This window comes from Athene cunicularia, assembly GCF_003259725.1.
Source record: "Athene cunicularia isolate RWA chromosome 8 unlocalized genomic scaffold, athCun1 chr8_part1, whole genome shotgun sequence".
Classification (NCBI taxonomy): domain Eukaryota; kingdom Metazoa; phylum Chordata; class Aves; order Strigiformes; family Strigidae; genus Athene; species Athene cunicularia.
The window spans coordinates 33,946,172-33,973,300 of NW_020799109.1; the positions used below are offsets into that span (position 1 = coordinate 33,946,172).

General features: G+C 39.0%; 2 long non-coding RNA genes across 2 annotated transcripts in view; one reads left to right on the forward strand and one right to left on the reverse strand.

Annotated features, from left to right (window-relative positions):
- LOC113483039 overlaps positions 1-2,254 on the reverse strand; it is a 17,571-nt gene extending 15,317 nt beyond the window's left edge. The window contains exon 1 of the long non-coding RNA XR_003398948.1: positions 2,242-2,254. This is a non-coding gene — a long non-coding RNA (uncharacterized LOC113483039). The remainder of the gene's footprint in view (positions 1-2,241) is intronic.
- Positions 1-25,231, forward strand: part of LOC113483038 — a 160,022-nt gene extending 134,791 nt beyond the window's left edge. The window contains exon 3 of the long non-coding RNA XR_003398947.1: positions 25,192-25,231. This is a non-coding gene — a long non-coding RNA (uncharacterized LOC113483038). The remainder of the gene's footprint in view (positions 1-25,191) is intronic.
- Positions 25,232-27,129: the final 1,898 nt, after the last annotated feature.

Consider the following 27,129-nt stretch of genomic DNA (forward strand, 5'->3'; position numbering starts at 1 on the left):
TTTTTTTTTTTTTTTTTTTTTGGATACTGTGGGTATCAAGGGTACTCAGACAAGCAGAAATAATGGCCTCTGGCTAATGATTGAAAAGTAATGTCAAAGAACTGGTAACCCAGACACATGTGGCTTATAACAAATTTCCTTCTTCTCCTTTATTTTCTACTCCAACCAGGAAAAATAATAACACTTACCAAATATGCTGCCATGTCTTGGAGACAGAGAATAATATTATAGGCTGGAAGGGATCTCCAAAGGTCACCTAGACCAATCTCTCACTTAAACCAGGTACAGTTACAGAAGGTTGTTCAGGGCCTTTTCCAGTCAAGTTTTGGCTGTCTCCAAGGATGGAAATTCCACAATGCCTCTTAGAAATCCATGCCAGTGCTAGACCGCCAGCATGGCAAATATTTTTCCTTATATCTAATCAGAATTTTCCATGTTCCAGCTTGTGCCTGTTGCCTCTTTTCTTACTGCTGTGCAGCTCTGAGAAGAGTCCACCTCTGTCTTCTCCATACCCTCCCTTTAGGCAGCTGTGGATACCAATAAGGTCTCCCCCAAGCCTTCTCTTCTCCAGGCTGAAAAGTCCAGGTTCTTTCAGCCTATCTTTGTATGTTGTGTTTTCCAGCCCCCTAATTATCTGGTTTGCTCCAGTATGTTCAAGTCTGTCTTGTAGTGAGTATCCAAAAGTGGACACAACACTTCAGATACATTCTTGCAAGGATCAGATTGAGAAGAAGGGTCTCTCCCTAGGTGTTTGGCCTTTGTTGCTGCAAGGGCACACTGCTGATTCAGCTTGTAGTGCACCAGGACTCCCAAGTCTTTTTCTGCACAGCCGCTTTCCAGTCAGTTGGCCCAGGGTCTCTATTCTTGCATAAGCTTATGACAAACTGGAGGCATTTGCCTTTGGTTATGAGGTTTCTTTAGGCCCATTTCTTAGTACTGTTGCAGTCCCTTGGGATAGCAGCCCTGCCCTACAGTGTATCAGGGTACATCCCTGTTTAACATTGTCTACAAACTTGCTGAGAGTGTCCTATCATCTAGACCACCAGTACTAATCACTGAGGGTGGGACTGGTTGGACTTTGTACCACCCATCACCACTCTGTGAGCCCAGTTTTCCAGGACATTTTCTGCCCACCGCGTGCCATTACCCAGCCCATGTCTCTCCAGTTTGTCTAGAAGGATTTTATGGGAGACTCTGTCAACTACCTTGCTAAAACCACGGTAAACAGAACTTACCATACTTCCTTTGTCTACACAGCAACTTGTTTTGTAGAAGGCAATCAGGTCAGGTTTGGTTTGCCCTTGGATGGTCCATGCTGGCTCTTCCCTGTCTCAAACTGTTCTGCATGTGCCTGGATACTCAAGAAGAAGGGGAAGCTTGGGTAGGTTGGGTTCCATAACCTTCCCAGGGAATGAGGTGAAGCTGTCAGGCTTGTACTTTCCCTAATCCTCCTTGTTTTTCCTGCAGGTATGTGGGACTCACCTTTCTCCAGTCAGTTTTCTTCACATCCCATGATCTCAGAAGTGATGGAGATGATAGAGGGCAGTCTTGCAATGTCAGCCGGCTCCTTCAGCACACCCAGATGGTGAACTTGTGCATGTTCAATGTGCTTATATGTGCCCTAATTTTATCTTCCCTGACTGCAGGTACGGCTTTATTACATAGACTCTGCTCCTTGGCTCAGGGCTTAGGAGTCCTTAGGGAAGACCATTGCACTGAAGTCCTAGGCAAAAAGGCATTGAGTGCCTCAGTCTCATGTCCTTCACCACTGGTGTACCGAGCTCCTTTACCCAGTATCCCATTGGATCCTTCCAGCAAGCTGAAATATGGTCTCCTGGAGTCCAGGGCTGTGAATCTCTTAGGTTTTACATACCATCTCATGGTTGCTGCAGACAGAGTCACACTCAGTTTTCTCATCTTTGACCTGTTCTTCCTTGCTTGCTTGTAACAGGTTCAGCAAAGCATTTCCCATTGTTATCTTGCTGATCACTTGTGCCAAGAAACTGTTATATGCACACTCTAGAAATATCCTGGATTGACTGAGAAAATTTGTCAAATAAATGGGAGATACTGCAGGAAAGATCTCAAATAAAAGTGGAAAACTCATTTTGAAGAATATTGACTAATTCATCACTTTTGATATAGAAGAGAAATTAAAATGTGATGGACCAGTGTCCTTTGGCAGTCTAATTTCATTGTCTTCACAGGAGTCCATCTGGTTTACTGAGAAGAACATCTGACTCTTCCCTCTAAAAATATACTGAAACAATGTGTAAAATTATGTTATAAGCAACATTTTCTGAGTATTTCCTATATATTATGTAATTCTTATTATATATATATATATATATATATATATATATAATAAGTTGGCCCACGTCTTTTTTTTAATCTGACATATTTTAAATTGTGATTATTCATTATGTACCCTGCAGAGAAAAAATTATCTTTAAAAATGTGTTGGTTTTATATGCAGCATAGTCAATGTTTTGTCCTTAGTCCACAGTGAAGAAAGGCTCTTTTTTCCCCCCCCTCTATCTAATAAATGATTTTGATATCCCTGCAGTTTTCATTAAATATGATTAGGAGTGTATGTCAAGAAGATTGACCAGGGATGATTTTGATTCAACTTAAGCTGAAAAGAAAGTCAGTAATGCAAATACTTAGAGATGATAAAGGAAGATCAATTGAATTATAACTTTGGTTGCTCTTGGTTTAGTGAATTAAAATGACCTAGAAAAGAACTTTTCTTAAAGCTGATTCCATTTAAAAGGGTGAGGGGGAATGGCCCACATTATATGTCAGAAATTGGTTTCTGGCTTTTATGGGCATTTTCTCTGTGTGTAAAGGTATAAGATTAGAGACCCTGCAGTCACCTGTGTTTTAACTGGATTTGATAAGACTTTTTTCATACCTCAGAAAGGATGTTTAACCAACAGCTGTATTTGTTTTGAAAGATTCAATTGGATTTAACCTAATCCCAGAAACAGGAAAAAAGAACCTCAGTTTATTAGCTCCTTTGAAGGGAGGCAACTGACTGAATTCTGGAGCGCTTTGCAGTACTTGCATCACCCCAAGGAGCAAAAAAGCTTTAAGCTGAGTCACAATGTTTATTCTATAACAATATGTTCTGATATATTTTGAAATTGATGATCCAAGAAGCCAGACACAATTTATGATTTACAGCACTGTAATGTTGCTATCCATTTACTTCCACTCAGCAAGGAAATATACCCCAAAGTGTTTACTTATATACAAGGAAGAAACTTATTTAACCTTGCAGTCCACAGAATTGTAAATATATTGTGACTGAATACATGGAAATGAAATACAGTGAAACATTTTCTCTCAGCAATTTGTGTCTAAGCACACAACAGAGACTGTGGTGAAACAATAGGTTGTTGTGAATTAACAAATTGTGAAAAAGAGTCTCTCTGATTTCATAATTGAACGGTCTTAAACTTGGTTTTAGCAGTCTAACATAAGACAATTTTTAAATAAACAAAGTATGTATGTATTGTTGCACAGCTCAAAATATTTTGCTATTGCAAGTGTAGCGTGAGGAGGAGGGTACGTAGTCTTTCTAGGCTTAACCTGTGAACAGACAAAAAAATACCTCCCAGAAAGGGATTCCAGTTTAGGTGCTTAAAGTGCATTTGCAGTGCACCATTCTCATGTCTTCAGCATGCTGATTTCTCATAGAGAAGTCTGAGAACCATCAGATGAATGTTTCCTTCTCCTTCCCCAAATGCTTCTCTCCAAGTTTTCAGAGGTCAGTCCTTTTATTTTTTTTTTTTTTTCATCTTCCATCCCATAGTCTATTATCTGAGAGATGAATGGTTGTTGCTAGTGGTGGGATGAATAGTACATCTGTAGTTTGACACCTTCTCCCTGGCTGGGCCTTCATATAGCCTCAAGCACTGTCACTCCCCTACACATCATGTGGTCCTGCTCAGGGATATGTAGGCAACAACAGGTGCATCGCTCAAATAAGTAAATTACAACAGGGCTCTGACAAATATCACAGACTCTGGGACAGGAAGAAGGAGGTCTCAGCTCACTTACTGAATTTCTCACCTCAGTCATACAAATGCTTACCACCATGGATGTTCCAGAAACCCCTCAGCCTTTCTCAGTTATTTTGGACTTTTCCCTTTGGAGAAGGCAGCACGACCCTCAGACATAAAATGCTCTAGGTTTTTTTTTGTTTGTTTGTTTGTTTTTGGGGTTTTTTTTTAGTTTTGTTTTGTTTTGTTTTGTTTTTTTTTTAAGAAAAATTATGTGAAAGAAAGCAAAACAAAACATCACCATATTTACATTTCTGATGATTTAGCAAAAGCATTTGGAGAAGGCATTTTGAGTTTACTGATTTAGAGGATGATAAAAGAACCCCAAACTTCTGAAAGCAACGATCAAGTGGACTGGGAAGGAAACAGAGTGGGGATATAAGAGGGTGGTGGTATGTGAATGACTGGTGGTGTGTGAGCAGGCTTCTGGTTTTTGTGTCTGAGGCTTCCACCTGATCACAGCACTCTGATCTATCTTTGTAAGGAACTCCACTTTTACTATTTTCTGTGTATGTGTGTGTGTGTGCACATGTATGCATGTGCAAGTGATATGTCAGAAAACTTCAAGCTGGACTCGTTGGTGGGTAGGAGAAGTCTGGTTGCAAGATAATGGAGAAACCATGTGTCTGAGCAAGCTCCCAGGGAGCCAAAGGGACTACGAGCTGGATACAGGAATGATCAGATATCTGGGAGCCATATATTGGAGAAATCTGTGAAAGAAGGTCTTCAATAAGCAAAAATCCTTAAAAACAAGATTGGACTATTAACGCTATCTTAAGTTATGTGTCTGTGAATGTACTGTGCTCTGGTTAATCTGTCTGTGATCAGCTGTGACTGTAGAGTGTGCATGTACCTGTTGGGAAATCTTGCCTCTCCTTGCTACTGGTAGGATTTGAGATTGGGGATGGAGACCAGCCTCTTGTCTTGACTGGCCCCACATCCTTCCATTCACTGGCCTCAGCCGTCCTTAATGGTTTGAAATCCCTTTCACTGCTTCTTGTGACCATCCTCTCTCATATTTTCTCTGTGAACCTCTGAGAAGAGTCTAGCTCCACCTTGCCTATAAGCATCCAAGGTGTAGATAAAAATTATTAGCCCCTCCATAGCCTAATTAATTAAATTATTTAAATAAGCAATTATCCTTACAAATAAGAAGACCCCTATAGAGACTGAACATACCCATTTCTCTCAGGTTATCATGGTATATCATACTTTGCAGCCATTTCATCATCTTGGTGGCCCACCGGTGGTTTCGCTTCTGCATTTCAATCTATGGCTTATACTGAGGAGCCTAGAACTGGACCCAATATTCTAGGTGCAGTCTTGAGGGGAATGATCACTTCCTTGGACCTGATGACTATCTTTCTGCTAACACAACCTAGGATGCTGTTGTTCTTTGCTGTGATGATACACTTGTAACATGTTCAGTTTGTCTTCCAGGACTGTCAAGACTTTCTACAAAACCAGCTGGCTTCCAGCCAGTTGGCATCCACTCTGTATTAGAATCATAGAATCACAAAATGGTTTGGGTTGGAAGGGACCTTTAAAAGTCATCTAGTCCAAACCTTCTGCAAGAAGCAGGGTCATCTTCAGGTTGCTCAGAGCCCCATCCAACCTGGCCTTTAATGTTTCCAGGGATGGGACATCTACCACCTCTCTGGGAAAACTGTTCCAGAGTTTCACCACCCTCATCATAAAAAATCTGCCCTCTTTCAGTTTAAAACCATTAGTCCTTGTCCTATTTCTACAGGTCCTATTAAAAATCTGTCTGATCTTTCTTATAATAACTCCTTCAAGTATTGAAGGGCCTCTGTAAGGCACCTTCTCTTCTCCAGGCTGAATAACGTCAAGTCTCTCACAACTTGTCCTCGTAAGAGAGGTGTTCCAGCCCTCTGATCATTTTTGTGGCCTCTGAACCCACTCATGCTATTTCGCACTGTACTGAGGACTCAAGATTTGGACACAGCACTGCAGGTGAGGTCTCATGAGAGCAGAGTAGAAGGGAAGAATCCCCTCCCTCAACCTGCTGGCCAGGCTTCTTCTGATGCAGCCCAGGATATGGTTGTCATTCTGGGCTGCGAGCACACATTGCTGGCTGATGTCCAGCTTTTCATCCACCAGTACCCCCACAGCTTTCTCCACAGGGATGCTCTCAATCCCTTCACCCCTCAATTTACCCCAACCCATGTGCAGGACCTTGCACTTGGCCTTGTTGAACCTCATGAAGTTCACATAGGCCCACTTCTCAAGCTTGCCCAGGTTCCTCTGGATGGCATTCTGTCCCTCAGGCATCAACTGCACCACTCAGCTTGATGTCATCTGCAAATTGATGAGGGTGAACTCAATCCCAGTCTATCTCATTAATAAAGATATTAAACAATACTGGTGCCAATACAGACCCCTGAGGGACATCACTCATACTGTTGCATGGGGTTATACTGTCTCTGATGGTGAACTTCATAAAGCTTGAAATCTCCCAAAGTCCTGCTTATCCAGTTTCTTTATTCTCTCTTCTAAGGCTTCTCAGCCAGCCAAAGTGACACTAATCTCTCACAGCTCCATGAAATATATCTGATTTCTCAGTCTTTCTTCTTCCAGAGCTTTACTCCCTTACAATATCCCTCTCTTGCATGTAATCCTGAGTGAATATTATCTGTAGAAATAAATTTCAGCACTGAAAGCATGAAAAATAGAAAAAAAGTCCATTTTGTCTATGCTTCTGAGGAGCACAGTGTGTTCCACTACAGCTAGAAGATGCAGGAGACCTTCCAAATACTAGTGCATTGAGGAAAGTCTCCATTAAGAGCCACATTAACATTTGTCTTTCTAGGTTTAATGATCCACAGATGATACTGTCCTTAGTAGTCACAATAGTCACCTTTGTTTAGTAAGGCATATTTTATAAAAAATGATTTTCACAAAGACTGTACATTATGAGGCAAGTTTAGATCAACTCTGTTTCTTTTAAGATTTAACTATTGGAATATTCATAGCATGAACTGTTGGAGCATTTATATCATGGTTCAAAGATAGGTTCAGTTTTCATCCTATGTGCATCTTTTAAATTTCTGTGATGATTTAGCATAAAGACAGTGACATACAACAGAATGGCAGACAATCCAGTGGCAACCACCCAAACATTGAAGACTGATATGAATATATTAAAGGCAAATAGTACTTCCACATTCATTCATCTTGGTAATTCAGTAATTCAGCAGGTTTTTTCTAGCATTGACTTGCTGGGATGTTAAGTACTCTTCACTTGTTTATCCTCCATGACTCAAGGTATTATAGCAGATGACACATTTTCCCCCCATGATAGCTGCATTTTGATGTGTGTGAGATGATTTGCACAGACATTAACTGCTAATTCTCTAAAATTAGATATGTACAAAACATCAATTTAAAAAAAAAAAAGAAAAAAACACATAACACACAAGATTGTTATGATAAGAGTATAAAGAAGAGAAAGAGAAAGAAAAAGCAAGATATTTGCTTTGGTGATATTTTTATTGCATCTAGCAGGACTTACTGTTTCCACAGTTCAAGGAAAGATTAGTTAGCATTATCTGAAAGGCCAGAAGATGCTACGATTTTAACAAGCACCAACTTCTGCACACACACTAAAGAAGTGTGATGGCAGAATAAATGTAAATATTTTAGTCAATATAATCTCAAAAGTCCAATTTTTAATCTTTTTTTATCAGGTGGGAATATCTTATGAAGCAAATATTTTCTTTATCACTCATTTCACTTTTAACAGCATTCTGTGTTTATCTTCTCTTCGTATTGCCTGAGATCATTTATTTTGAAGAGGGGAGATGGAAAACAAAAGAAGACATTTTATTTTGTGACTTTCATCTTTTATGGCCTTATTATCTGAATGGTTAAATCTCTTTATATCCTGTGTGTACTGGAGAGGTACAGTAATTAAATCTTTTAAACAGACTGTGCCTTTTAACAAAGGGAGTTATACAGACATAGAAGGATGGTCTTTATTTTTTAATTTTTAAGGGCTTTCTTGTTTCCCAAAGGATTAAAATTATTCTGCTATTGATTTCTGGGAGAGGGCAGGGTATTTTTGAGGTAACATATGGCTGAACGGCAGAAGTCATAATCTGGATATAAGAGGGTTTAATTACTGGAATTGTCACTGAAAAGTGCAACATTAAATACTTCAGTCATACATGAGTATGAGTCAATGTACCAAATACTCAAAACTTCACATGAGCTAGGCCTAATTTTAAAGATTTGAACACAATTCTGAGTTCAAAATAGTTCAGCTCAGTTCATACTCAAAATTAATGGCATATTGAAGTGTTTGAAGAATTTGGGCATCTGTTCTTATGTATGCAATGAGCAAATACCCTACATTATTTTTCAGGATTTCATATAAAGTGAAGGTCTAAGGTATCAGGAAGATTTTTCAATGGCCTTTTGTAAGAATCTGAAAACACATCTCTGGCTCTCTATCAAGAATTTCCAAGATATATTAGTCAAAGCTTCCTACAGAAGACATTTTTCTGACCCATTTATTCAGTAATGTGTGGGCATTTACATTGGAGAACTGATAATTGTCTTTTCAACTTCTCACAGAATCATTCAGGTTGGAAAAGACCCTTAGGATCATCGAGTCCAACCACCAGCCCTACTCTACAAAGTTCTCCCCTACACCATATCCCCCAACATCTCATCTAAACCACCCTTAAACACATCCAGGGACGGTGACTCCACCCCCTCCCTGGGCAGCCTATTCCACTCTCTGACCACTCTTTCTGTGATTTTTTTTTTCCTAATATCCAGTCTAAACCTCCCCTGTTGCAGTTTAGAGCCATTCCTTCTTGTTCTGTCACTAATCACCTGTGAGAAGAGACCAGCACCAACCTCTCTACAATGTCCTTTCAGGGAGCTGTAGAGAGTGATGAGGTCTCCCCTCAGCCTTCTCCTCCTCAAACTAAACAGTCCCAGCTCCTTCAGTCACTCCTCACAGGATCTGTTCCCCAGGCCCTTCCCCAGCTTTGTTGCCCTCCTCTGCACTCGCTCCAGCCCCTCGAGATCTCTCTCGTATTGACGTGCCCAAAACTGGACACAACACTCCAGGTGTGGCCTCACCAGTGCAGAGTACAGGGGGACTATCACCTCCCTGCTTCTGCTGGTCACACTATTGCTGATACAAGCTAAGATGCCGTTGGCTTTCTTGGCCACCTGGGCACACTGCTGGCTCATGTTCATCTACCTGTCAATTCAAACCCCCAGATCCTTTTCTTCCAGACAGCTCCAGCCACACCTCCCCAGGCCTGTAGCTGTGCAGAGGGTTGTTGTGGCCCAAATACAGGACCTGACACTTGGCCTTGTTGAAGCTCATCCCGTTAATGTTGGCCCACTGATCCAATCTATGCAAGTCTCTCTGTAGAGCCTCCCTATCTTCAAGATTGACATTCCGGCTTAACTTGGTGTCATTTGCGAACTCATTGATGATACACTCTATGTCCTTATCAAGACCATTAATAAAGATGTTGAACAGAAATGGTCCCAACAACGAGCCCTGAGGAACACCACTTGTGACCGGCCACCAGCTGGATTTAGCTCCATTGAGCACCACTCTCTGGGACTGTCCATCCAGCCAATGCTTGACCCAGCAGACCGTTCGCTCACCCAGGCCATTTCTATGAGAATTCTATGGGGAACTGTGTCGAATGCTTTTCAAAAATCCAGGCAAACAATATCCACAGCTTTTCCCTCATCCAATAGTTGGGTCATTTTGTCATAGAAGGAGGTTTGTTAAGCAGGACCGGCTTTTCATAAACCCATGCTGACTGGGCCTGGTCCCCTGGTTGTCCATTATATGACTTTTAATGGCACTCGAGATAACCTGCTCCATAACCTCCCTGGCACTGAGGTCAGACTGACAGGTCTATAGCTTCCTGGATCCTCCTTTCTGCCTTTCTTGTAGATGGGTGTCACATTTGCCACCCTCCAGTCTGATGGAACCTCCCCAGTTAACCATGACTTCAGGTAAATCATGGAAAGCAACTTGGTGAGAAAGTAATGGGTGTAACCCATCCGGTCCCACAGACTCCTGTGCATCCAAGTGGTGTAGCAGGCCTCTGATCACTTCCTCTTTAATTGTGATGACCTCATTCTGCTTCCCCTCCCCATCTCCTAGCTCATTAAATTTTCCCCTATTCTTAATTAACAAGAAACATATATCGTTACTTCCACTGATAGGACAAATTAATCTTGTGGTAATTTCTGATTTGATTAGACACATTCATTATATAATAGGAAATGTAAACAGGATTCTTCTTTCTCATTTGCTCAGTTCTATACCACTAGTCTACTGTGGTTTGGAGAGGAAAAATAGCTACTGATCTCTTTGGGTGTCCTGGGTTGCGTTAGACAGAGTAATGACAGCAGTTCAAGGAGGGTGATTGTTCCCCTCTACTCAGCACTCATGAGGCCACACCTGGAGTTCTGTGTCCAGTCTGGACTACCCAGTACAAGAGAGGCATGTACATACTGGAGAGAGTCTATTGAAAGGCCAGGAAAATGATGAAGGGGCTGGAGCATCTCTACTATGAAAAAATGCTGAGAGACCTGGGACTGTTCAGCCTGGAGAAGAGAAGGCTTGGAGTGATCTTATTAATGTAGATAAATATCTGAAGGGAGGCTTCAAAGAGGACAGAGCTAGTCTCTTTTCAGTGGTGCCCAGTGACAGGACCAGAGGCAGCGGGCACAAACTGAAACATGGGAGGCTCCATCTAAACATCAGGAAACACTTTTCAGGGTGAGGGTGACTGAACACTGGCACAGGTTGCCCAGGAGATTGTGGAGTGTCCCTCTTAGAGACATTCAAAAGCCACTTGGACATGGTCCTGGGCAACAGGTTCTAGGTAGCCCTGCTTGAGCAGGGGGGCTGGACAAGATGACCTCCAGAGGACCCTTCTGAACTCAATCATTCTGTGATTCATTGCTTTTGTTTATTTTTCAGAGCAGACCTGTGTCAATATATCTGTTGAGTCCTGTTCTGTTTTATCCTGCTTTAAATGTCCTCTTTAGACAGTTAGGAAAACTATTTAATATCATATGTAACTTTCATTCTATAATGGCTGCTTTAATTCTTCCTGGTAGATTTTACTTTTCCTTTCCAGCTCTGCTTTTTTGGTAAGTTTGAAATTTTATTTACATATTTCATAGAGTATCACAGCATAAAATTATAGACTTTAGGGGATAAATTAAGGTAAAATATGAAGTAAAGGAATCACTGAGGGGTCAATGGAATCTTTAAAAACTTTTCACAGAAAAAGCAGCATGTGCCTATATATATATAAAAAAAAAAAAAAATTTGACAGCCTCTGAGTTTTCACAAAATCTCTTCAATTCTATTTTTTTTGAATGCTGGTATACACAAAATTAATCAAATGCGATGAAATACAGTCCCTGCTTATAAACAAGTTTAAGTAGCAGCTGTGGGAAGAAGGAGGGAATGGAACAGGATGAGAAGGAAAGGAGACAATGTGTATTTCCTGTTGTGGATCCTTATTATTCTGTATCAGCTATTTTACCCGTTGCGTATTTTCTTCTGCCAAGACTATCACAAAGAGTATGAACCTAGTAAGAATAAAACATTGTAATATGCCGTAGCTCAGAATTCAGAGCCAATGTGATTTAAATACATGAAAAGGTTAATGCTTTCACTAATCTGTGATCTGTAAGTTTAAATGTTTGATAAAGCAGTCTCCCATTTCTAATATTTCAGTTTCAATTTTCATTTTTTAACATAAGTAGCTAATAAATCTGTAAACATCAGGTATTTGTGTTTTTCAGTGAGGTTAAACAATTTCAAAAGTAGTTTACTAAAACCTCCCTCTTCTCCTTAACAAGTATGTCGTAAATTACCTCTATACATGCCATAAACTACAAAACATAGGTATTTTAATCATAACTTTATGAATTGTAGTTAGATTCTCAAACTGTCTAGTTCAAGGTACATAATATGTTTGCAACTATCTTATGAAAGTGAATTAAAGCTGAGAATAAGTAGTTGCTGGGCTTTGAAGATGACCTCCAAATTGTACAGGTTCCTTCCAGAAAAGCCATGATTTGTCAAGCATCCACTGAAAGCATTTGTTTTACCTTTCCATAGGAAGCTTTAATAGTATTACAGTACTACTGATCTGGACAGGGCATTTATGAAGCACACAAGAAAATCTGCTTCCTCAGAGTCAGAAGAAAATAGTGAACTCTAGAATGAAAAGTAATAAAAAGACTTTGTCAGCCTATGGTATTTCTTCTGTCCCCCACTTGTAGTAAAATGCCATTTTATGAGTAGTGTGTTTCTACTCCAGGTGTAACATAAAATACCTGACATCCCTGTCAGTGAATTAGATCACAAGCCAAATAACCATATGGTTAAATTATTCACTACAGAAACCTGTGCTTGAAATTTTTTCTCTCTCTCCTTTCTGTAGCCCACATTCCCCAGCCAATGATGTATGAGAAACCTGTTGACCATTTTAGCATACCTTATAACCGTGCTGAGGAATCACACATCCGTTAATTATTATTATTTGAAATATTAACTTCCTTTCAAATAAAGTATAATAAATAAGTTCCAATAGCATTAATGGTAAACATGCTGCTCCCTTTTGACATTCCCTTGAATTTCTGAGTTGCAGTAACAATAAAACCTTATTGCTTATGCTAAAGCTCTAGTTGCCAACTTACATGGGCTTTGTACTCCCCCATTGTTTACAGGATGACATTTGTTCTTTTGTCTCTGTAAGGATGGTGGGGAAACAAGGGAGCTGACAAGTAAACAAAAGGAAGGTGCTTTTTAAATGCAAAACTGTTAACTGCAAACATGATCACGTCCTGCCTATTATGAACTTTGCAAGTCAGGTATTGTTTTCCCAGATAATAACTCTAAATGCAGCATGCTATTCAGAGACTTTTTCCTCCTACTCTGTAATGGATAAACAGATAACTAATGACATACCAGGAAGCATATTTTAAAGATCTAAAATCTAAATTGGCAAGGCAACCCTGAGTAAGAGCCGTGTATATCTGCACATTACAAAATGATCTTTAAGAGTATAACAACATTTCACTTTTCACAGAACACCTTTTGTCTCAGCACATGCTCATTACACTTGGGGACTTCAGAAGGGACCTTTCTACTTTGCCAGAAGGAAAACAGAGTGCTGATGTGTATTGGTAGCAATTTCTGACTCGTTAACATTTCCTCTTGCTGCATACCATTTTTTAACCATTCCCTCCCAGATCCTTGTTCTTATTGACCCTCTCTGTCTCATTACCATTTGGAAAGGTTTCACAGGCCAACACCCTGCCTCAATTCATGGCTATGTCTAACTGAAGATTTTTCCCAGAGGGCTGTTCTATGTCCTTACACTCCTACTCCACATCATGAGGAGCTGATAGGCCATCCTTAGGAAAGATTCCTGAGCTAAAAATAAAAAATAAAAAAAAAAAAAAGATTTAGCTCGATTACAACTCCCTTATTTGCCTGTTGTGGGTTGGGTTTTTTGTTTTTTTTTTTGTGTTTTGTTTGTTTGTTTGTTTGTGTGTTTGGGTTTTATTTGTTTCAGTTTGTGGGTTTTGTTGGATTTTTTTTTTGTTTGGTTGGGTGTTTTTTGTTTTTTGTTTTTTTTTCCTTTTCTTCTGTTAAATACCTCTAGTACCTTTGGCAATGGCTTTTTATCATCAGGGCGTAGGGAAGCTGGAAGCTGACAAACGCAGTAACATGAATTGAAAAACATCTTTCTGTTTCTAAATCAGGGTCACAGTTACAACCAATTCTTCTTCCCCCAGAGTTAATCTACTGTTATCTTGAAGCAGATGTAAGAGAACAAGAAAAAATAACTGATAATTAGTGGATAAAATCTCCTGGAAAAGGGATTAAGGAAATTACCTGATTATCAGTGCTGTATTTATAAAAAATAGAAAATCAGGCTAATTAAAATAGGGTGCATTTAATTACTGTATAAATTCCAAGTTGTCTAAGGTGGGAGTGGGAAGAACATGAAAGAATTATGCCATTAAATATTTGAGTAGGTGAAATTATATACATTACATGCTTATTTAATCAGTGTACTTAAAAACTATTTAGATGCAGGTTGTATTTTATAGTGTTCTCACAGTCTGACTGACTGTCATTCTCTGCATGTATTTGATTTTTCTTTTGCATGAGATCATCATTTTTCAGCTGCGCTTTGGAATTTCTCTGTGCAGCAATTTAACTTATCTTCTGCAACAGCATAATAATATGAATAACTTTGGTAATTTTAGGGCCAGTGACAAAGGGAGGTTGGTGCATAGCAGGGATTAGAAAGGGCACATGAAGTAGTAAGCAGTAATGGAGGAAGAGAATAGCATTATTGCTGTATGAGCAGTTACATGCTTTCCGCCCCTAGAGTCAGCTGCCACTCAAGTGATGCAAAGCAGGGCTGGCTGTTCAGTAGCAGGTGAGCAGGCAGTAGCTGGAAAAAAACAACTGCTGCGTGCTCTTGCAACCAGAGCTTCTACAGAACCAGTCAGGGCTCCTAGAGAAAGATGAACTGCTTATGAGGGTAACTGCAAACCTGCATGGGCCTTGGAGCATAATCTTTTCCTCTCACTTGGAGGCAACGTCATCACAGGATGTTCTCTCTGGCTGAAAAGGTCTGTGCCTGAAGTGCCTCAGCCATTTATGGCATAGCTTAGATGCCTCAACAAACATCTTCATCACAGCTTGTCCAGCCATGTCCAACAGCCATTCCTCATTTATCTGGAAATAGGTTACAGATTTTGTTTTATGTGCTTGCTAGCAAAAAGGATTGTCAGAAAATATACTGCAAATAATGTTACAAGAAAGAACAAGCTATTTACAGCTATTCACAGCAGCAGTGATACACACAGAAAATTATATTCAACAGTCCTGGTTTTGGCCAGGAGAGAGTTAACTTTCCTGGGGCTGAGAGGGAGCAAAGCTAGAGGGACTGGCCCAGATTAGTCATTCTATATCATGTGACATTATGCTCAGTATATAAAGGAGGTGCGTGTGTGCTCTCATTTCTGTTTCTGGTCAGCGCAGCAGGATCTCTGGTGTGGCTGGAATCTCTGCTGGGGGCAGGCTGAGTACAGGTTGTTGCGTCGTGAGCAACTGCATTGGGTATTACCTTTTTGGATTTCCTATTGTTACTGTTATTTTGTTACTATTAAAAAAAAAAAATTAAAAATTCTATTTTTATTTTTATTTAACCTACTATTTAATGGGGGGAGGAAGTAAGCGATTGGCTGCATGGTGATTGGCTACTGGCCGAGTTCAAACCACAAAATCACCTTAGGCAAAGTGTGTCTGTGTGTCTGTGTGTGTATATATTCATATATGTGTGTATGCAGACAGTACTGCTAATCCTGAGAATGAGATAATGTAATTTTTTAAAAAGCAGTATATAACAATTCAGCATTTCAAGGACAATTACACATTTAGATAACTTTTTGTACAGATGAAGCATATAATTATTTATTGGGGCTGAGTACTAGGATGATCTGGCACAGTGTTCTTCAGCAAACCCTTTGAAGTGTTTCTTCCCACAGCTGAGAATATAAACTACATACAACAGTGTCTACCCTTCTCATCACAGTACATGTGGGTTTTTTAATGTTTCTAAATAATGATAAGAAATTTAATGGATTTTAGTATTTTTAGAAGGCTTGGCCCTGAATACATTTAATTTATCACTTCCATTTACTAAGCTGTTATTGTTAGAACAGTCTTTGTGTATCACAGTGAAAAATATCCAGCAATGGTGTTTATGAGATTCCTCTTCCTTTCCATTAAGAAAGATAGCATTTTGTTATCTTGCCTTCATCCTCTGTCAGCTGTAGCTCAGGTAACTAAACTAAATCCTTATTTCTTACTTGGGTTTGTTACTCAAAATAGAAGAAAATAATAGAATAATTATTAAAACATTGCCCTTTGAAAGGGTGAAAGGCACAAAGAAAAAGACAGTTTACGTCCTTAAGTGGAAGGATCTGGTGTCTAACTGTCTGCTGGATAGAACTTAATTGTGCTCACCGTAAATTAGTGAGTTTGTTAGATGTGAATAACTTTAACAAGGAAAGAGGTTTCTGAGTTTGTGCAGTTCTACCTTGGTGCTATTATCAGTTGTCTATATTTAATATGTGTAGAACCTTTGAAAGGTCATGGCAACTGGGGAAGGATAACGGGGAAAAAGCAACCATTACTCCTATCTTCAAGAAAGACAAGAAAGATAATCTGAGCGACTATTATCTGACTAGCCTCACCTCAAACCCTGGGAAGGTGTCAGAGCAAGTAATCCTGGAAACAATTTACAACGTTATGAAAGGTAAAGAGAACAGTCAGTATGAAGTTATGAAGGGGATATTGTGCTTACCTAACCTGGTAGCCTTCAACGATGAGATGATGAGCTTGGTGCATAAGGAGAGAACCGTGGATGGTTCAGCTAGCAACAAGACTGAGCATGTACTCCAACTAGACACACACACACAGGTCTGTCCAGGGGTTGTGGACACTTAGTCTATGGAGTAGCTGTCTCTAGGCCCTGGTTTCTGCATGCTGTTACCCAGATCTAAGGAACACTTACTTCTGCGGTCTTCTCCTGTGACCATCCTGAGACCTCCCTGCTTGTTACCTTGTCCCACCTGGACTGTGCTGTCATTCAGACTCAAAGGTCTGGAATAGGGACCACAACCATGCAGAAGATAGTTGGATATAGGATATAATGTGAATATAGGGCCAACTGCAGTGATCAGGCACAGGGCTCGGCCGAGAGGCACTTGTTTACACAAAACTGTCCCCTCTTATCTCCTTTTCCCCCTATTTTCCCACACTTGACCTTCCCAATCCATCCTGATTTCTCTCTTTCACTGCCTTTGGTCCTTCCCCTAAGCATTACATAGGAAGACTTGCACATCACCACAATCCTCTTAAAACAAGCCATAATAAATTTTATGCTGTCTCCAAAGTGTTCTTCCTGTAGGCTGTGACTCCCTTTATTTTGCATGCCTGTCTGGGGAGAAAATGTATTTCCTTGACTTCATCTCACATCAGGACCACAGGTAATTCCTTCTCAGATAGCCCTTGGACTGACCCAGCCAGTGGCTCAAGTTCTCCCTGGTTAGGCTGCCTGCTGCTATTCCTCTGCTCCTTGCCATGTCTTTGTGTTTCATGAGATTAATTGTTAGTCAGATGACCTAGCTGACTTCAGCTCCTTGGAACCAGGCAGCATTTCACTGAAAATAGTTTCCACAAGACTGTAATTTTCACATGAAAAAGTCTATTTTCCTCCCACTCTTTCTGCATTAAAGAATTAGGGAAATAAAAACTAACCCTTTTGCTTCAGGTTTGCTCATCCTAAATGGAAACACTGACATGTTTAACAGAAGAAGTCTAGTGATCTTCAGGCTATCTTAACATTAGTTTGATTTTAACTGGTAAATAACGTATTCTGTATTGATGGTCTCTTACTTGTTTATTAAAAAGGGGAAAACCACATGAAAACCACACAAAAAATCCTCATTTATTTAGAGCAGAATTTTCTTTAAGTGTAATACTAATTTTACATAACAAAGGGGGAAATTTCGATTAATCTTGGAGCAAGAAAAAGAAAGAAGCTAAGTGTACTACATGTATTAAGAAAGTGCTCTCACCCCCTTGGTAAAAGGATGTGGGGATCCTAAACGACTTTCTGCGAGATAATGGACATGTGAGCAATCCTGCATGTGAGCAAGACTGGTGGAGCCTCAGCCTCGGCAAGGACATGACAAGGACATAACCCTGATGGGAGGAAGAACTCAACAAACAAACAACTCCAGGAAATGGGTTGGGCAGAGAAAGATGTTAAGCAAGGTTGATGTGGTGCTTATTATCCAATGGCAAGAAGGCTTAAAGTGCGTGAACAAAGTTAACTATCCAGTCATAAAGAATTGTATCATGTACCATTCGCGTGTACAGGAGAAAACATTATAAAGGTCTTGCTTAGCTTCAATAAATTGGCATTGCTTGATCACATTGATCGTGTGCGTGTCCATATCTCCTGCAAAAGGAAATGTATTCTTCTGTATTCTGTAGGTTTTTGAAAACTGACAGGATGAGAAAATATAAAAAAATAACAGTTGAACATCTCAGTAATATTTATGCCCCAAGACTCTGGGATTCTTGCCTGCACAAAGCCAAATAAAATGATACGTACTGTGATAATACTTAAATACAGTTAGCTTAGGGACTGATGCCTAGCAAGCTTTCAAAGCGTATCACAGGGCCTGTATTCAATCAGTCAAACCACCAGACCCTTGAGTTGCAGGCAGTGAAGTAAATACTGAGAAAATATTGTCCAGAGAAATGATGGCTGCCCCCTCCCTGTAAGTGTTCAAAGCCAGGTTGGACCAGGCTTTGAGCAATCTGGTCGAGCGGAAGGTGTCCCTGATCATTGCAGGACGGTGGAACTAGGTGATTTTTAAGGTCCTTTCCAAACCAAAACAGTCTGTGATTCTGTGAGTGTAAGAAAGAGAATGGCACAGACTGAAAAGGCTTTGCACATAGCAGCCTTCCTCACACTGAGTCACTGAGCAAGTTAACCTGTTAAGAAGTGGAATCAGACATCCAGTTTAATTTCTAAATGTCATTTCTATATCATGAGCTCACAGTTAAGGACCATAGATACCAATGACCTCTCTCAAAAGTGACAAGACTTGAACCGACTGATCCTGGGATAAAGGTAGTACTTTGCTACCTGCTTAGCGAGAAACCCATAAGGGGGAGTGAATGCCATGCTTTATGGCACCATAATCAGTTCCTGCAAGAGCTTATGTTACTTGAAGCTTATGTCTAGAGGATCAGTGTTGCAGTGTAGGAGGTCAATGGACAGGGAGATCTAACATGTATAAAAAGAGAGCAGAAAGGGATGATGTTCTATAAATTTAAATTTTCATTCCAAGAATAGCACACTTTTTTCTTTTTTTTTTCTTTCTATTTTATATAAATAGTGGCTGCAAGTCTATTTTGTAAAAGTTAAATGTCTGATTTTTTTTACAGTTATTATGTTGGCAGAACCTGAAATTTTCTTTTTCCACTGGAAGACTTTGAACTTCTGATTGTGGTGTTGAGAGACACTAGAATTACCATCCAGTATCCATGCACTAGAGTTCTTACAGAAGAACAGCATGAGTTTTTGAGGAAGCCTGTTTTTATTTGCTTTGTGTGACAGATTAGTTATGCACTAGGTGGCTTCTTGTAGTAATAAGTGCCTTATAGAGACATCTAAAATTGGCATGAACGTTTCTTCTAGCTTATCTAAATATGTCTCTTTTTGTATGCATATTCATTTCTCCCTGACGTGTTCTACATATTCCAAACAGTGGGTGGGAGACAGCTGTAGGAAAAGTGAACTCCTAAACCCCTGCATTGTGCCCTGGCCCCTTCTTTTGCAGAAATATATATTTCAGAGATGGACTTCTCAAATGGCAGTAAAATTTGATCCAGGTCAAATTCTCGGAGAAAAAAAAAAAACAAACAACCCAAAACTTACTGAATATTTACACCCAAACCACTAGGAAAAAAATCTGTAAATTCTGTTGTACCCAAAGGTACAACATGAAAGATAAATTATTAGTTTGTAACATTCAGTTTATCAACAGGATTTAAAACTTAATTGTAATGGGTTCAGCTGCATTTTTCATTGTAATTCTTAAAAAGCAAATAAAAGTCAAATGCATTGAAAATACAAAATATTTTTTAGTCTTTTGAATAATTTCAACTCATTACAAATTGAGTTCAGTACACTATATAGCAAGCCTTGTAATGCCCTACAGATGGATGCAGAAGCCTTAATCAGTGCTGTTCTGAAAGATGGGTCCAAAACCCCATCTTTTGATAGGATTAGATCCAGGACTGTTTTCAATGCTTTTTCACCAGACTTTTTTTGAGGTCTTCATATGACATTCAATAGCATGGATAACATCTACCCATACCATTTAGAGTTCATTTTCAAGTAAAATTCCCTGTTCATCTTCTCCTATAGCTCTTCATGTAAATCATTGCTTTGATCTATTACTTTAGTTATTTTATGAAAAGACAACCAGACTTGCCTAATTTAATTTTACCCTCTAAATCCATGCCACTGGCTGTGCCTTGTACCACTATTTCTCATTCCTTTTTCTTTCATTTATACATTTCCCTCAGTAGTTGTGTTATTTTCATAGCTACTGAATATACTTCACTCTGTTCATTGAAAGCATCCTGAAAGAAAAGTCTCTTTTGGATCATTTGTTCACAGTGGGTGCAAAACTTTACTTGTACAGGTGATTCTGGTGACATATGGAAATTTTCATCTCATTTTTAGCAATATCTAGCCAAACACTTAAGCATACAATGAATAGTTAAGAACAGATTTGAATTTTGTTTCATCCAGAAGCTATGGGGAATTTATGAACATTTTGCAAATATTTATGTAAGAAATATTCACAAAGGTTTCTGACTAAACATATTTACTTTCAAAATTCTTACAGTTCTTCAATTATGTTACCTCCATGGTTGTGCTTTTGTTGAGCTGTGACTAACTAGCTGGCTGCTACAGTGGGCTAGCATTCAGGAAATACTTTGATTTCAGCTTGAAATGAAACAAATAACCCTTTAAAGGAAAAAAAAAAAGGTTTTTATTATTGTTTAAACAAAGGGGGGAAAAAAAACCCCAAACATCCAAAATGAGTAACAAAACATTTGTATTTATTATGTTACCAACTTTTAACTATAGGTGGAAGCTAATCTTAAAGGAAAATGTGTTCTTTACATTTTTAATCTTGTTTTCCAACATTTTCTGTCCTTTGTTTGAAACATGTCATTTACCTCACTTACTGAGCACCAGGCTGAATCACCTCTCCATCAGATCTTAAAGTTTATTTTGCTTTATGATGAGGTTACTCATAACTGCAATAAAACTACCAGTGCTGGAATTTCAAAGATGTTTTCAGTTGATGACAGACTGCCTCTGCCAGTCACTTAAACTTAAGTTTTATTGCTGACTGCTTTGGGAGCTGGCCAGCAAGAGATGGTCTTAATTTTAGGGTCAACCATGCTGCAAATGGTTGGTCATTTGACTCCTCTGATTGCATAAGTCAAAAACAGTTTCTCAGTCATCTCTGGAATTTACCCAATTGTCTTCCTTGGGCAGGGGCTGAGGGCCCTGGGTGGAGTTCCCAGGCTATGGGCAGGAGAGGTCCCATGTGATGCTGGGCAGACCACTAAGACCTGTCAGTGCCCTCAACCAATGGCCCATCATGGATTGATTATTAAAAGTGTGCAGTGAGCAATACCACAAAGGGACTAGAATGGATCAGTTTTTGATCAAATCCATAAGCCAGAAAAACGATCACCTTAGATCTTTGGGACTAATTGTCCAATCACTCAAAACCTGGCTTTTGCATGAGAAATATGTCAGCATATACCTCAAAACACAGATAAATTTATCACAGCTGTTCAAGACTTTAAATAGCAAATATTTCTTCACTGATAAAAATGAGAATGTAAACCCCACTTATTTTCCATGTAAATATGTTTAAAAGTGGTGCCTTGTGGAGAAAAAAGGGGAGGTGGAATCCTTGTCATCATCACAGATATTAATAGCTTAATTAGGGTCAGAAGTGGTGATCTTTCCCCTTAGCACTGGTGAGGCCACATACTGTGTCCAGTTCTGGGCTTCCCAGTACAAAATACTGAAGCAGGTCCAGTGAGAATAATTAAGATACTTGGAGCAACTCTAATATGAGGAAAAGTTCAGAAATCTGGGGCTGCCCAGCCTTGGGAAGAGAAGACAGGGGGGATCTTATCAAAGTGTATAAATATTTGATGGTGAGAGGCAGTGAAGAAGATGGAGCCAGAGGTATTCAGTGACAGGATAGGAGGTAATGGCACAAATCAGAAAAAAAAAAAAAAAAAAAAAAAAAGCGCCTGAACATAAGGAAATATTTTTTACCTTGAGGGTGGTCAAACACTGGAACAGGTTGATCAGAGAGTTTATGGAGTCTCCATCCTTGGAGACATTCAAAGCAAACTGCATGTGGTCCTGGGCAACCTGCTATTGCTGACCCTTTATGATTAGTGGGTGTAGACTAGAAGATCTCCTGAGGTCCCTTCTAGCCACAGTAATTCTGTAATTTTGTAATTACAGTGAGGATGATATATTCCAACAAATCAGACAGTCTGGGTATCCTGTAGATAAAAGGGCACCTTAGTGAGTTCTACTCATTCCAGCTCAGACACTGAAAGAGCAAAAGTACATAGTATCCAAGCTAAATCTAGCAAAAGAAGTCATTAAAGCTGGTCTGTTCCACTGGAAAAAGGCTGTTTTGTTACTTGTGATCGTAGTCTGGTGAATCCATCCCCTGTCGTGCTGCATGCATACAGCCAGAAGGATTCCTATTAGCTAGTGAAACTTATTTATAATGAGCACCATTTACTTCCCTTGAGATATCAAAGAATTTAAGTAATTTCAGAGAAGCTCCTGTATTATGGTTTTAACCCCCAAATTTCAGTCACCTTGGACATAGGGGCAGCCAGTGTAGAGAATTGAGGGATCCTGATATCTCATACCTTTATCTTTCTTGTGGAGACTACATGATCTGTGTCATCACAAAGGTCTATAAATCTAAGTCTAATTTAAGCTATTCTAAATAATTTGAAAAACATGAAATAAAGTATGATTTTCCTCATCTATTCATGATATTGCAGAGGTGTTATAATATGTTTTAAAAGTACTGGGACAGCTACTCCCTTAGGCTTTCAATTCCATTTGGAATCACATTAAAGGGGCTGCTAAAGGACATATTTTTTAAAATTACACAAAAGTTTTTTGCTATTACTTGGGAAAAGACAAAATATACCTTAGTGGCTTCTCATTTGAATGTAGTATGTTCCTTTTTGTCCTCCTTCATAAAAACTTTTTATTCTCTTCTTTTATTTCAGTTGATTGATAGACTAATATTTTTTCAATAAGCCACAATGAACAATACACAAGATTAGGTGCATTACTTTGATAGATTGTAATATAAATATATTACCTGTGTAGCATTGGAAAAATAGAGTGAACTGCTTTTCCTCAAAAAAACCCCAAGCGTCTCAACTCTTCCTAAACCAGGTCAATATAAGGAGTAGTGAAAGAAGACTTGATAACAACTTTGGACAGTGTCCTCAGAAAGTTTCAGGTACAATGAACTGCAAAGGGCAGTGGAACACAGTTTAGGAATTTGAGACTCTCTTTACTTAAACCCTGTAGGGTTTCCAGTCTATATATAGACAATAAAGACTGATTTTTGACAACATAGACATGACAGCATGCCTGTGTGGGCACATAGGCTGATGACTATTCCCTATGTCTGCCACACACAGTGATGATTTACAGTCCCCAAAGTACTTGTGAGCATGACAGAAAACCTGAGAGAAGCCAAATGTTCACAAATGGCTTACTGCTGCTGAAAAGAGACACATGCAAAATAAAAGCCTCTTAAAATGTAATTTGAAAGATTTGAACACAGAATGTAAATCATAAGCCAAAATGTACTTAACAACATGTCCCCTGTGTAATTTTGGAGAAGCGGTCCTGCAGTGCCCCTTGGCCATGTTAACTACTTGCAGGTTATATGCTTAGAAAATGAAAAGTCAAATGACTAAGAGACAAAGTGAGGATACAAATTCAAATGTGCTGATTTTAGAGAGTTGGATTCTGTATTCATGAAACACATTTAACAGATTGGAGTATTTTACAAAATTTATAGCCAGTGTTCATTCTAATGCACAACAGAATTTATAAATCTTTAATTTAGTAAAAAGACAAACATCTTCCGCTCACTTGACAAAATGGTACAAGATGGTAGATTTAGTGTATACCTGTGAGATAAAAGACTGTGCAAAAGTGTGGATTTACAAATAATTAAAACATAATTTTGGAAAAGCTTCATGTTAAAAATCCTTTCTAATTCATTTAATCTTGCCATCCTTTATTCAAGATCAACTATTTCATATTAATATTGTGCATGATTTTATGAGCAGAGTGGCTGAATGGAAATTTAAAGCAGGGTACATGAGAGTTTCAGTGGTATCTGTTACTCCTCAGTCTGCAGCACAGCAGGAAAAATAAAATAAAGAAACAGAAGAAGAAAAGAAAGCAGTGTTTCAAAGCAAGATCCGTCTTTATGAACAAACCACCTAAGCATCTGGAGCCAGGACCTTGTGTCTTCCTTATATCTCTGTTGATATCATCTGCATCCTGAAAGAGCTTCCTCACTAACTGAGGATTGTCACTTCACTATTCACCTCACTGGATCAGGCAGAGAAACAAACCTTCTGTACCGACACAGAGGATGAGGAAAAAAAGGGAGGAAAAAGTGGATAAAAAGATCTTTTTGAAATCTAAGATTGTGATCCTCACCTCCCAACAGAATACGAGACACTGCAGACCTTCACTCCTTCATACACTCAAATACTCCTAACAACAACAAATCACAAAAAATCACCAAATTATGCCATTTAGAACAGAAATTAATTGCAAATTGTTGCAGCAGTGTTGCCTCTATTTACCAGCACTAACTGTAATCATTCTAGAGTAAATTAATTTTCATTCTCAGACTTTCATCTCTCTCTTCTTACTCTGGGTCAATAACTGTTATTTTCCCCAGTACCTTCAATGCAATTGGATAGCAGCTACAAATTTGCTTCCTAAACATAAGAATATGAATATAAGAACTGCCATATACCATCTGGGTTAGATCAAAGGTCTCCCTGGTTCAATATCTGTCTTACTATTGAAAATGGCCATTAGTGGATGCCTAGAAAAGTATATGAAAATAGGGCTAGCATTCCTCAAAGCACTCTCCCACTCTTTTGGGCTTTCTCAGACATATCTACTGCCTTTGAGGGGAACCATCCTGGGTAGATTTTGCTTTTATGACAATAAGAAGACATGAGATAGCTGGCTGTAATGTTAGTGAACATGACACTTCATTCAAACATGGTAGGTTTTTATGGAATGGGAACTAATTTTATGTCATCTTTAGGCAAATTAGTTCTACTTTAGAACAGGTTGTCCAGAGAGGTTGTGTAGTCTCCATCTGTGGGGATATTCAAAACCTGACTAGATGAAGTTTTGGGCAACCTGCTCTAGGAGACACTGTTGAGAAGGGATGTGTGTGTGCATGTGTGTACAAGATGATCTCAGGAGGTCCCTTCCAACCTAAATGATTCTGTGATTCTATGACAATGATAATATTAGTCTAAATGTCCCCTTCAACAACATCTCTCCAAAGAATATACTGATGCACAGTTTATTTTGAGCATCTGTTATATCAGTACTCAAGGAAGGGTACAGGTTCTACTGGATACATTCCTGTGATCAGTTTTTCAGGTTATTATCTGACCCTTCAATATAGCATGGTCAAAGACAATGGCAAAACCCCAACTATTCTGACCTTTCTCTTACACTTAACTATATAACATTCATAGTATGAATTGATATTTTGGAAATGTGCACTGTGCATGAATTAGGATAATCTTATTATACATTTTTATATCTCCTATGTTTTTAAGAAATATTACAGATTCAAAGAGATTTCATTTAAAGACACAGGGCACAGTGTTTTCATTTAACTCTAATGGCATATGGTAAAACTACTAGAAAAGAACTTCTAGATTAAAGTGTAATATGGAAAACCTTATTTCATAAATTCTTGGAGTTTTAGACTAGGTATTAGGAAGCATTTCTTTAGAGAACAGGTTGTTAGGTGTTGGAATGGCTGTCCAGGGAGGTGGTGGAGTCCCCATCCCTGGAAGTGCTTAAGAGTAGGGTTGACATAGCGCTAAGGGACATGGTGTAGTTTGGAACTCTCAGTGCAAGGTCAATGGTTGGACTAGATGATCTTCAAGGTCTTTTCCAGCCTCGATGATTCTGTGATTCTGTAAAATATTAGTGAATAAAAGCAAGTCTTTTCCCACACTGGTGACTCACATTGAAATATTTTTTCAAAAAAACCTTTAACAGTAACCACAGTTCCCAACTGCATCACAATTAAGGCAAAAGACCTTGTTGCAAGGTCAAACACAAATGACCTTATGTTGCATCATCATGCCAGGACAATCTAATAGCAACCTAGACTAAGACTTTTGCTAAATGTTGGTTCCAGATGCTCTGGTTTCATGGTTCCAGATCCCGATGTAAGGAAAGATAAACCATTCTCTCTTACTAAAACACTGAGGAAGTTGGAGAATCCAGTAAAAGAGTAGCTTGTAACATCTTAAAACTCCCCAGCCCTGTTCCTGACCAGAATGCTAACAGTAAACTTCATTATATTAAAAAAAAAAAAGACTACATAAAGTACTTGCCCTTATTGGCTGCCTTCTCTATTCTTTTGGTCCAGTAGAATAGCTAGTTTTAGATTCCCAAACCCTAATCTTAATTAAAATTATCACATTGTCTGTAACACTAAAAGATACCATGAGACTTTATGTCACTAGAAACCACCAGCTCTAATAGGCCTCTTCCTGTCTCTAGCAATGATACAAAATTAAATTGAACAAAATTGACCAATTTCACTTCTTTAAGCTTATTTCCCAAAGGCTTCAGTCCAACACTCCCAGCATAAGCTCTCCATCTAAGTCAGTGGGTGGGAAGTATGAAATCAAGTAATAAACTGAGTTCTTGGAGCTTTAATTTCCCAAACCCAGCTGTAACCTAATTTACGTTGCAACTAGAGAACAAGTAGAGAATATAAAGCCTCTGCAGAAACTAACCTTTCTGCCTCTGTGGTCAAATCCAAAAGCAAGCTGGGCTCCTGATGTTTCACTATTCTAGTTGCTAAACCCTATCCATTTAAAATACAAGAAACCTTTCCCCATACTAAACGATAACAAAAATAATCAATTTTTTCTTTGCCTCTGCTCACCTCCTCATTTTGTAGGCCTTGAAGAATGCAGTAGTGGGTTGGGTTCTTGAGCATTTCACTTTGAAAACCGCCCTCTAACCACAAAGTTCAC